This window comes from Medicago sativa, chromosome 2, assembly GCF_051527215.1.
Source record: "Medicago sativa cultivar Bolivia chromosome 2, Bolivia_mono, whole genome shotgun sequence".
NCBI classification, from domain to species: Eukaryota; Viridiplantae; Streptophyta; class Magnoliopsida; order Fabales; family Fabaceae; genus Medicago; species Medicago sativa.
This window is the reverse complement of record NC_140750.1, coordinates 82,969,087-82,982,827: the sequence shown is the minus strand read 5'-3', so window position 1 is coordinate 82,982,827 and position 13,741 is coordinate 82,969,087.

The following is a 13,741-nucleotide window of genomic DNA, read 5'->3' as shown; positions in this document are numbered from 1 at the left end:
GAATGAAGGAAGGAGGCGTGGAGGAGAAGAGAGGAGGAAGAGAGAAAAGCTTTTTCCAACTTAGAGAGAGAAAGAGAATTGGAAATGAGATATTTTTGGGTTAAAACCAATTAAATATCCTTTCCACGTGAAATTACCATTTTACCCTTGCCTTAAGCGTGTTTAATTCGTCTCTGATACTTTTCCCCGTAAAAAGCTGACATGTCATAAATATTCCCATTAACTTACTTTCCATGATTTTAGTTCCTCTGGCACGATCACGGGTAATATACCGATGCTGACAGGCGGGATATTACATTCTACTCCCCTTAAAAAATTTCGTCCTCGAAATTTAGAGATCAACTACCAATCATCCTGACAAAAACTTACCATCTATGGTCTGAGCCATACTTCTTCTATTCATACATATTCAAAGGGTTTGTCATATCACGTCCTCATCTTATTTTTTTTTATCCCACATGTAACTGAACATAGCCTTCTTGATCTTAATGCTACTCAGAATTTAGAGTTAACTTGCTACATCATGATTTAGAACTTACCTGGTTACACATAGAAGTATTGTCTCGGACTTGCATTTTACCCGCTTAACATAACCCATTCATAAAGATATCTTATCATAAACATGAACACTCAGGATTTGCCTTTTAACTGGAATCCTACCGGAAGCCAGGTTTGCCCTGCAGTGCTTACTTCTAACATATTAACATCTTTCATACATACATCTTATCTTGAATACATGAATCATTTTACGTACTGTACCTTGAGACATATGCCTCTTACTTCCATTACCCATCTAGACGATTCCACGAATCTCTTTCCGAGTCTTAAGAAATCTTCCGTTCTCATTGAAAACTTAGTGCATCTTATCGCACCCGAATTAAAGGGTAACTCATATAGCTTGACATAGATAAGCAAAATCAACTAGCCACTTTATCTGACAATCTAATAACCAACGTTGTGGTTAACGTGTTCTTGAAACTTTCTAGCAAATTTACTTGCACATACATCATACATTCTTAACACATTTCCATGTATCCCGTAGGATATTGGCTTCATACGAACATTGTCGTTTCCATAACATGTGCATACTTTCAAGTGTCGTCTCTTGTTAAATGATAACGATACGTGTTCTAAAATCTTTCTTGAAGAAATTTTTCTTAAACTTTGGTATTCGGGTTCTTGGAACGAATATATATACACAACTAAAAAGATTTTATCATTTCCAAAACTGATTGTGTAATGGTACCACAGAACCACCAGACGAGTTTCTATATTTTGAAAAAAGATTTAATAACTCGCCCAAAACTTGTCCACGACAAGTTGGTCCTGAAACTTGTACGTCTTAAGTGAGTTTACTTACAACGTATCTTATCAGTTTCAAAAATGGATAATTCCATGAGTTTAAAATAAGCATCGTTCCCAAGTTCCTTAATACCAATCTTAGCTTCTAAAAGTTATAAAATCATGACTTAACATGTCTTAACAAGTATCGTTTTCACTCAACAAGTATTTGCATATGAGAGTATGATTCTCATTGCATAAACTCGAGAGTTGCATCTCCTTTCATGATAACATACTTAACTCCGAAAGTGGATTCTTACCTTCTTAACTAATATACGTAGCTCATACACATATTACTGCATAACATAGACCATAGATGATCCTTCGCCCACTTGACGGTAACTTGTTCCTCTTCTTTAGGAACACATAACTTGATTCTCCACATAATTTCATTCAGTTATCACTTAAGCGTTAATACCTTTTTCCGAAACCGGTCATCATACTCTATGTTTCAATCATTACTTGAATCAAAAGAGGAAACCTTCTGAACCTAACATGTTTTCCAATATCATCATTCATGCATTCTTGACCAATTCATATGTGGCAACTCTTGTCCTTCTCATCTTACCTTGGTGGAGATACATACTTAAAACTTTTACCTTAGCCAATGATGACTATATAAACATCCATACTTACTTATCACATCGAGAACTCCTCGCTTGTCTTATGATGCATCTTGCTAAACTTGAATTACCAACCGAACATTCTTCACGAAAATCCATACATACTAAAATTCCATGTTTCGTGATTAACGATTATCTTCCATGGCGCTACTCTGATTCCCACCGGTTGGTTTAAACCATTACTCTAATCCGTTAGAGCGATTGAGACTTCACATTCCTTACACTTGTCTTTACTACTACTACCTTGTAAGAACAAAACTCGTGATGACTTATCTTATGCTCATAATACTTGACTTGGGGGTAAACCTTACGTTCTTGCTGGTTACATTTACCATACATATCATAATTGAACTTGTTTCCAAGCAACTCGAATTCCTTTGAAAAACTCATATAACACTTGAACATATCCTTCTTGAACATCTAATCCTTGTACCTTCGCATCCTCGCATACTATATTTTGCTTAATCATAACAATGCTTGCTCGTTGATTTTTCTTTTAAAAGAAAACTTCGTAAGCTAGCGACAGGTCATTGACGTTGATGATTTTCCTACTTTATAAATATATTGAGTTTTGGCCCCGACCGTTGTTCTAAAATCATAGAACGAGTTGATAACACATACGTGCCATCAAACCTAGACCCTAATGAGTCTAGCCCGCTCTACGAGTGTCGAAGCAAACCGGTTCCTAGAAAATCTCGTGAATTTTCAAAATATCAACCTCAATCACCCATACGTATAAATCCTTTAAACCTGATAATTCAATTTCATAATGAGCCTTAGCAAGTTAATTAAGCAAAACATAGGTTCGAGCGATACGTCATAATTCCACATAATCGGTGAACCTTGTGATTCCTCATAACTTAGCACCACTTTAACTTCTTACTTCACACCTCATGCATAAACATCTGTAACTTTCCTTCTAATTGCTGGAACTTCTATACTCTTGATCTTAGCTCGTTCTTGACTCTTGACCTATTAACCTCCAAAGCTACCTTAAACCGTATCGATTTCGTTGATGGTTGCCCATGTCCTTTTCCTTGAAAATCTTAGGATATGATATGCATTCGTTACTTGATGTCATAATTTATTTTTCGATACAATTCTTGGCACGTCGAAAATCAATGCCTTAATCCTGATAATATAAAACTTTCTCTTGAATCCTTAACTTCCTCCACTACGAATAGCTTACCTCATTACGTTGCCACTTACGCAACTTTCCGAACATACATGTCCTTAACTTCATTCATATATTACCATTTCTGAGAGCTCGCTGACTCCGTCAACATACGTCGACTTCTCACTATCTTGTAACCTTGTACTGACATTCCAGAATATCATAAACTCGTTCCAACAACAACTCTTACCGAAACTTTCGGTCATGGTTAGATACATATATCCAACTTATTCACTTTCGGGTACATGAAGTATCACTAACATCTTACCCGACATTGTCGGAACGTTCCTTCTTAACAAAACCTTATATTCCCGGAGGATTCCCACTTCTACTTGCTTTGTTCACCGGCCACCTTTTGGCACGATCAACTTCTTCATCACATACTTCGTTCCTCCTGGGTCCTATTCAGCTCTCAGGCATCCGAGTTGATCAGGCTCAACTAACAACAACAACTAGAACATTTACCTGGAACCCAATGGTCCCCTACCTTAGTTGTAACTTAATGACCCAAAGGCACGGTCTTAATCGACCTGCTCTGATACCAAATGTAACACCTATACCAGACGTATCTAGAAAGTCTAGCACGTGCGTTGAATTTAGTACTGGATACATTAAAATATACAACATAAAAAAATTTCGAATGAATTATATACAACAAAACGCGTTCGTACAATATCAATACATCATAACTTGTCTAATTTGAAAATAATACATCCTTGAGATCCATGTTCTTCATGCTTTAGTACAAACGAGCTCTTGCTGAAAAATCCATCCGGCTGCTACCTTGACGTCCAAACTGATATCTGAAACAAATAAGGATTGGGATGAGACATAATGTCTCAGTGAGTTCCCCTAAATCCTAGGCTATAGGTAACCTCAGGGAAACCTACGGTCACCACGTGTCTACAATACAACCTGACGGTTGATTATACGTGTGTGGTCATGATTCCTAGACGGTAGTGCATGCTAGACCCGTCATAGGCTTATCTCACTTGTTATAGGCTTCACTTCCTATACGTGTCATGGCGGTCGAGAGGGAACCTAGAACCGCATTGCCAAGAATACGCTCTACGTATCAAGGCCTAAACATAACATAATCATGGCACGATTCTAAACCGGACGATTAGGGGAAACCTAAGGTCGTCATCGGTATCATGTTCATTACTTGTTCTATTCCATGCCTTGTACTTGTCTTATAGCACCTAGTGCTCTAGTTCTTAAACATAAACGTGCATAGACTCATTCTTACATGTCATAACATAATCATAATCATAAGAAACATAATTGTATTCATATCATGCATAAACGTATCTAAGTTCATTCATTAGGTTAACGTTGAACAAACAATCATTATCTTGGTTCATTTTACGGAAAGTCCCGGGTGGAGTAACCCCGAGTACAATCCCATACATGACCGATGTACGTACATCGGACTCCCTCGGTGTCGTGCGGGTCCCTTGCGGCTTGAACCGTTCCCCTTAGTTCGAGAACCTCCCGTATCCCCCTGGCGTGGAGAACAAGAGACACGAGCACCTACGTCTTGTTAATTTCAGTGACATGCGGGTCCCTTACGGCTTGAATCGTTCCCCTTAGATCGAGAACCTCTTGTATCCCCCTGATGTGGATAGCATGAGACATGCCACCTACTTATTAAGTCATAGTCTTGTCGTACGTATACTTAAACATATTCATACTTGCTTGCTTAATACCTCGGACCCTTGAGTCGATCCGATTAGCAGTAAACTTATACTTGTTCATGCTTGTAAATTCTTAATCATGGTGGAGTGATTAACTAATCAAACCACGACTTAACATGGTTGCTAAACACTCTTAAACATATGCGAAGAGTTTATACTTCGCGTCTTGTCATTCTAAGAATTCATGTTAACTAGCTAGTTCTCGACAACTATGTCGAGGCTCTAGTTTTCCCCTTGCTTATGAACAATTTGCTACCCGATTCATGACATGATTCTCTTGTATGCCATGCCTTACTAACTTGCATAATACTTGCCTCTTTAACATAAGAATCTTGCTTTCATGGATCATCATTTGGGACCTTGGTTTGAGGGGTTTACATTCGTAAAAAGACACCATGGAGAAAACCGCATCGCGAATCCCCATGCCTGCCTGAAGCAAGCAAAACAGTGAGATTTCTCACTGTCTTACTCGCCTAGGCGAGTGATTCTACTGGGGAGGCGAGCAGTAGCTCGCCGTGGCGAGTTGGGGGCGAGCAGGACCCCCTGTTCGGAGTTCTAGCTCGCCGTGGCGAGTAATAGCTCGCTGTGGCGAGTTAGGACAGTCCAGAACACTTAAAAATGGTATTTTTGACCCAAAAACCTCAAACCAAGTGTCTCTAAGTGTTATATGACCCTTAGGATCATTAGAAACCTGTAAAACATGAACTCAGCAAGTATTCACAAGTCAAGCAAGCATGGCATACAAATGGGCAACTAACATATACTTGAAAACCTAGATAAATTCATGTTATTCATATTAATCTATCATGGCGTAAACATAATCCCAAAGGGTGGGAAATCTATCTATGGAACTCACCTAAACAAGTTCTTGAAGCATCAACAAGCTCCAAGCTCAAACATGGCAAAACCCTAGTTTGTGATCACTTGCTTCCTTTGCTTAAACCATACATTCTTGTTGTCCTTTCTTGCAATTCATAGCATCATGACCTTTGCTAGCTCATCTCTAATCCAATCCAAGGCTTCTTCCACCAAAATCCTAATTCCATGATTTTTCCCTTGTAAAGATAGAGTTGGAAAAACAAGCTCAATCAAGCTTCTACTTGTTCCTTGATCTTGAGAGTATCATAAAACCAACTCCAACTTCTTGCTCAATCCAAAACCCTAACTCCTTGAAACCTTTATTGAGATGAGAAGTAGAGAAATAAACCAAAAACACACTTCCCTTAAATAAAGAGATCAAGAGGAAACATAAACTTAAAGCTTTCCATGGAAAGAAGAAGTTTTGGAAAGATTTGGTAGTGAGAATGAAGGAAGGAGGCGTGGAGGAGAAGAGAGAAGGAAGAGAGAAAAGCTTTTGCCAACTTAGAGAGAGAAAGAGAATTGGAAATGAGATATTTTTGGGTTAAAACCAATTAAATATCCTTTCCATGTGAAATTACCATTTTAACCTTGCCTTAAGCATGTTTAATTCGTCTCTGATACTTTTCCCCGTAAAAAGCTGACTTGTCATAAATATTCCCATTAACTTACTTTCCATGATTTTAGTTCCTCTGGCACGATCACGGGTAATATACCGATGCTGACAGGCGGGATATTACAAAAATAATAGCGACTTTCATGGTGTTATTAATATATTTGACTTTTAAAAAGTAAAAGTCGAGATGGAAGTGCTACATAGCTTAGTGAAAGGACCCATAAATTCATTATGTTCGAGCAATTATTTAAAGTGTGGTGCCTCTTTCTTCAAAATGATAATTTCTTTTGGATCATGAATGATTTTATGTTTTGAAAACATGACTTAGCTTTTAAAAAATGAACATAACATATTGTATGTTTGGGGTCTTAAAAAATAGCATCTTTTTTTTTTTTTGAAATAAAAAAAAATAGCATCTTTGTGAAGAGTTGATAGAATCTTAACTTACCTAAAACTAACATGAGTTAACCCATGTTGGCTTTGTACATGCGTAGCTTAACTCATGTTGGCTCAACGTGACTTAACTTACGTTGACTCTACCAAACGCAACTTAAGTCACGTTTGAGGTTATTTTAGGCAGTTTGAGGTGGGAAGGAGAAAAAACGTACGGGAGAAGAGCAGTTTTCTTATTAAAATACCCTTGGCCAATTAAAATTCATGTTCTATTCACATCATTTGGTTATCTAGCTTTTGGGCTTGGTCTAATTAACCTCACTTATTATATGCACCTTCTAACTACTCACACTTAATTTCTCATTCTAGATTATCCTTAATAAATCTTATTCTAAAACAATCTCATAGAGGAAAACGTAGGATGTTACGAACATTATTGAGCTTAACTGAGTTGGAAAATAATTAACTTGTCTATCAGATTCATTCAATTTTTATATTTTAATTCATTTTTGACTTAATTATTTTTTATAAATAACATCTTATTATTTCACTTGGTCGCAGTGGAAAGGTGGCTTTTCTTTTAGCAAAATGGTGCGGGTTCGAGTCCCACATCCGCTTATTTTTTAGGTCCATGAATGTTGTGTTCACGAGGATTGGTTTTGCCATTCAAAAAGGTCTAGCGGCGCAGCTTGTTGTCCGCTTGCCTTCTATTCAAGTGTAAATAATAGGTTTATTTGATTTGATATTAAGTTGATTATTAATAGATAATTAAAAGCCTAAGTTTGAGATAATGTAACAAATAATTTGAAGATTACATGCACGTGTTATATGACTATTTTGATTTTAAAATTAAATGATGTCTGGCTATTTTGTTATATGGAACTCTTTGATATTAAGTTGATTATTAATAGATAATTAAAAGCCTAAGTTTGAGATAATGTAACAAATAATTTGAAGATTACATGCACGTGTTATATGACTATTTTGATTTTAAAATTAAATGATGTCTGGCTATTTTGTTATATGGAACTCAATTGAGGTTTGATTTTAATTTATTTTTCTATTTTTGATGAATGGAAAGAAGTGCGGGAGGTTGTAACTTGTAAACAAGTGGGAGAGGTTATTGAATATAAATACACACTCAACTCCATCCTACAGTACAAAGCAAAAAAAAAACAATACTTACAAAGTAACAAAAACATGAGGAAATTATTGATTATTATTCTAATTTTTTTGCTTGTAGTACTGTTTGCTCTCAATACTGATGCTTCACGTTTGGATTTGGATTTCAATTGTGGATCAAAAATCAGGTGCATCTGCCTTAACCCTATCTGCGCTCCTCCTAGCCCTCATGCTAGCGCTCCGGGTCCGGGTCCTGCTCCTTCTCTATCATAAATAATATCATCATGTATGAATGATATATATATATATATATATATATATATATATATATATATATATATATCATAAATAATACTCTATGTACGTACTGATCACGATCACGTACATATATTAATGAAATAATACATTAATTTTTATTTATATCTCTCTCTTCTTAACTTTTATCTTTACTTTAGTACTTTGTTTGTTCATCTTAATGAAATTTCATGCGGTTATTTATGCAAGATTAAAATTCGAACATATTTATAACTTGAGTTGATGACTTGGTTTTTTCTTATTTTACTTGTGGAAATTTCCAATTCAATAAACTTTTTCTTGCATTGAAAAGGTGAAGAATGAAATAATTTATTAACATGTAGTAGTTCAAATAAATCGTGGTGATGTTTAACTTTAATGTATGGAAATAGAGTACCTCTGTTACTTTGAAAAGGGGGCTGAAGAAAATTATCCAATAATGGTCTATAGTAAAAATAAATATCTTAATTTTTTTGCACATAGATTAAAAATCATTGACATATTAGTGATTATCAAAGAGGAACTGCATTGTATGTAACTAGTGTGTTAACCCGTGCAATGCACGGGCGCTAGGCTATTTGTTTTTAGTCTCTAATATGTTTTGCAAAGTAAAAAAAAAACAATGGTATCCTTAAAAAAACGATGTTTCAATTAGTTATTTAGATAAGCACGGGACACAATTTTGTCATACTTAAAATATTGCAAGAAGATGTAGTATCATTCTCACTTGTGTGGTTGATTTTTGTTTAATAGGCTAGTCCACACCAGTGTTGACTCCCCCATCAAGTTCAACGATGGTATCATAGTTCGGTTTGATCTCGAATGCATAAGGCATGATAATAGGGTGTAGTTGAGAAGGGTTTTACGTTTCTCTTCCGATCCTCGACTCTCATATACTTACATGTCACCCTACTCATTTCCAATAGGGATGAGAAATTAAATCTCATCCTCTTCTCCGGCGAGTTAGAGTATCCCCGCTTGATCCTCATCCCCATAATGAATCATTTTTTTTAATACAAAAAGAAGTTTTTTCGAGCACCACGGGCAATGTTATACTGCATTATTCAACAATATGCTAACATTAATATTTCCATGATCGAGAAATTTGGTTGCTCCTTTAAATTTCAATAGCAATTATTATAACATGGAAAATCTCAATAGGTAATAAAGTAATTTTCTTCGTTTGAAATGAGTTTGAGTATGTGTTCGGGGTGAGTACATATGTCCATGTTGCCAGTGTTGAGAAATCAGTGATAACCTAAACCTATACCCACACCCAGTCAAAGCGGAGAACCCCCGTCAAATCAGGGTGGGTTTGGGCGGGTAACTGTGGGTACGGGTTTTGCTGTCATGCTTAGTAGAAAGTCTCATAATTGAGGGAGAGATGTTAATGTGTCAAGTGTAAGTTAAAGTTCCACATTGAATGCAAGAGTGGATGTTGAGAAACATATACTAAGTGATATGACCAATATACCTAATACCTTAAGGTTTATGGTGAAGATGTGGTGTCAAACTCACTTGTGTGGATTCTCCTAATTTGATGTTATAATCAAATTCAATGTAGGATCCCCGAAAGGCACAATATTATTATGAACTTTTTCTTTTAGTTTTTGGATGTATTATGTTTAATTTTTTTTATCTTTAAATCTAGTTTTTGGATGTCATTCTCTTTGCTATGAATTTGCTCATTCAACCTCTATTTTTGTAAATTCATCATTTTTTGTTTTTGGTGGCAAGTGATCATGGAAATTTGCATATGTGTTACGCTAATTTAACAAAATACATGTATATTACACATTTAAAATTATGTGGCGTTTGAAAAGCTGCCAGAAAGGCTACAACCACGATGAATATATATATATATATATATATATATATATATATATATATATATAAGGATGGAGGGGGGACATAAAACCGAAAACCCTCCACATGAGTTAGCAGTACCTAAAGTTAGGAAAACCTGTCTTATTCTTTACAAATTCAACATTAACCTGAGGAGGTACATTGTTGAACCAAGAATAAGCAGGCAAAGATAAACCTAAGTTACCAAGTTGATCAGCACATTTATTGCCCTCCCTAAATATTTGTGTAACATTGAAATTAAACATAGACAAACACACAATACTTATTTCCTATACTCACTATTTCATATACTATCACAAACAAACACACAATACTTATTTATTTTTTCTCTTATCTTCTTTCATGTTCAAATTTCCTTTTCATATATGTTCTTTTTCTTCGAATATACTTTCTTTCTTCTCTTGAAAAGAATGAACAAAATTCTCCATCCATGAAATACCACCAACCAACCTTTTTGAACATGTTGTGCCTCCATTTGACCTTATTCGACTATATCTAATAATTACACACACTGAGAATGACACAGTTGATTAACAAATGTAAATGTATCAAGTGTGAATTAAAGTTCTTAAAAAAAGTGTGAATTAAAGTTATATATTGGACGAAATAGTAGAATTTGAACAACAAATAACTGAGATGACCCATAAAACTAATGTCTTAAGATTTATGGTGACTATGTGATATCAAACTCGATGTAGGATACCTAGAAAGTTCCAAAATTATGATAAACTATTTTGTTAGTTTTTAGATGTCATTTGTTTAATTTTTCATCTTAAATTTTAGTTATTGAATGACATTTGCTTACATGCTGTTTTTTTATTCAACCTCCATTATTTCAAGTTAATTGGTGGAATTTGACAATGAAAAAAATATAGATGTGTTTTGTTGAGTTGAAAAAATATACGCTTTATTGAAATTTTAAAATGATGTGACGTTTTTTTAATTGAGTCTAATTTTTGATAAAATAATTATCTCAAAATCTTCAAATCCTTCATAAAAAATAAAACTGCAAATTATCATCAACTCATTTCATTCCATATACTCTCACGGTTAATTTTTTTTTTCTTTCCTTATCATTTCTCTCATGTTAAATTCGAACTTGTTAAAAAGTTCACTACCAACCATTGCATGTATTTTGTGGTCCTGCATGTGAAAATAATTAAAAAAATTACTCATATAACATATTAATATTTTATAAATGACCTTTTTCAAAAAAAAATATTTTATAAATGATGATATAGCTTAATAGTATCGAAATATAAAATCTAAAAAACTCACATAGTTATCCATTAAAATTAAATGGATTGTCTTGGTTTTTCAGAGTTATTCGAATCAGATGATGTCCATAGTCTAACAACTTTTGCAAAAAAGCCTCATTTGCTTTTATTGTCGTTAATGTCAATGAGATAATCATAGTTGGTAGTCATTTAGAAATTTAGAAAAGAAAAGAATTCGATAAAAATGATTGAGTGACACAAAATCGTAAAGTATGAAAACTACTTATAGCACGAGTGGTAGACGAATTTACGTTGACGGTAGAAATTGTAAAGTGATTAAATCAAATTTTAGCCAACGAAATTTTACTGTGGCTTTCTATAATAAAAAAATTGATTTAAAAATTCATTGTATGGCAATATGCATTTATTAGGCATATGGGTGTCAAATAATGAATGGATTTGATATGGATTTTTTCAACCAAACCTTTCACACACACACACACAGATATATATATATATATATATATATATATATATATATATATATATATATATATATATATATATATAGAGAACGTTTACTATGAGAATGACTATCTTATATGAGAATGATGAGAATGATCATCAACCATTAGATCAAAAATAAATGGTTGACATTAAAAAGCCACATATGTACCTCACTTTATTATATCAATTCTCATAAACTCATTTCCTTTTTCATTTTCTTCTCCCCAAAATATATACAATCATTTAATAATATATTTTTTGGCTTTTCAAAAAAAAAAAAACATTAACCTTCTCATAACCCTTTTTTTCTTTCTATTATATCCGACGATAAGATCTTTATGTTGGTTTCTAATAATTCAATAATTCAATAGAAATAGCTTTCATTTTGTATTAAAATTCTCAGTGGTTTGATTCTCAAACCGTACAATCCCAAATAATTCAATTGTTAAAATTGATGTGGGGTTATTTTAATTTATCAATTGAAGTTGAAGGTTGATTTAGTATTACACAGTGCTTAGACTTAACGGTTGCATTTTTTTTTTCAGTTTATCTATACTACTTATTGGAGAAATTGTGGGAAGAAGAATATGAAAAGGGAAATGATTTTATGAGTATTGATATAATAAAGTGAGGTATATATGTGACTTTTTAATATCAACCATTTATTTTTGATCTAATGGTTGATGATCATTCTCATCATTCTCATGTAAGATAGTCATTCTCATAGTATACATCCTCATATATATATATATATATATATATATATATATATATATATATATATATATATATATATATATATATATATATATATATATGAATGGCTTTCTGTAGTAAAAAAAATTTGATTTGAATGGTTTCTACAACAAAAATATCTGTTTTTATTTAAAAAAAATGTTAATGTGAATATGTCAACTATATGAATGACTTTCTATAATTAAAAAACTTATTTAAATGGTTGACACAACAACAAATTTCGGTTTCATTTAACCACAAAAAAAATCATTATGTTAATGTGGATTTATTAGGCAAATGTTAATGATATGAATGCCTTTCTATAATTTTTTTTTGAGGGATAATGCCTTTCTATAATAAAAAATAAGTTTGAATGGTCTCTACAACAAAAGAAAATTTGTTTGATTTGTTTTTTTTTTTTTTTTTGCCTTTACGAAAAATTGTTTCAGAATGGTTTCAAGACATAGAGAATAATAAGGCACAATTCCACGATGAACATGTCTGATCTTAGTCTTATATGTAAAGTTGAGACAAAATCAATGTGATGTTGTCATGACTTCTTGTATTTCGTTGATATTGACTCGAAAATTATACATGATAAATACAACCTCTTCTTTCAAAAAAAAAAAAATTATCCAATAATGGTCTATAGTAAAAATAAATATCTTAATTTTTTTGCACATAGATTAAAAATCATTGACATATTAGTGATTATCAAAGAGGAACTGCATTGTATGTAATGTATTGTAGAAAGTGATTCAATATTAATTTTGGAATGAAGGAGATGTGAGATAAGGTAAGTTATTATGGAAATCAATTATCATAAATGTCCTCAATTGCCAATCAAGTTCTCTTAAGACAAAAGTTCAATAAGGTGGAGGAAGCATGCTCAATTGCGTCAAGAATGATTTGATGTTTTGAAGAGTTGACATGCTCTTCTGTAGTGGTGGCTGATTGGTTTTCAGATATTTCGAGTGGTTAGTTCGGTTGAAAACGGCAGTTTTAGCATGGATTTAGGATATGATCATGACTAAAGACAAATGATATCTGCCATTGCTGATATTTGACAACTCTGGTGGTTTCTAACTTGAAATAAATTATCAAAAGCTCAAATGATTGGTACCAGCAAGCATGTTATGGGGCAAGGTTATTGTATTGGTTTCTGGAGAATCTCTGCCGGCAACATATCTTGATAATGGTCGTAAAATGCTGATTCTTACACCATGACAACTAACCCCCTAGAGTTCTTAATATGTTCAGAAATCCACTCGATAATTTTCATATGCTATCTAGTAATT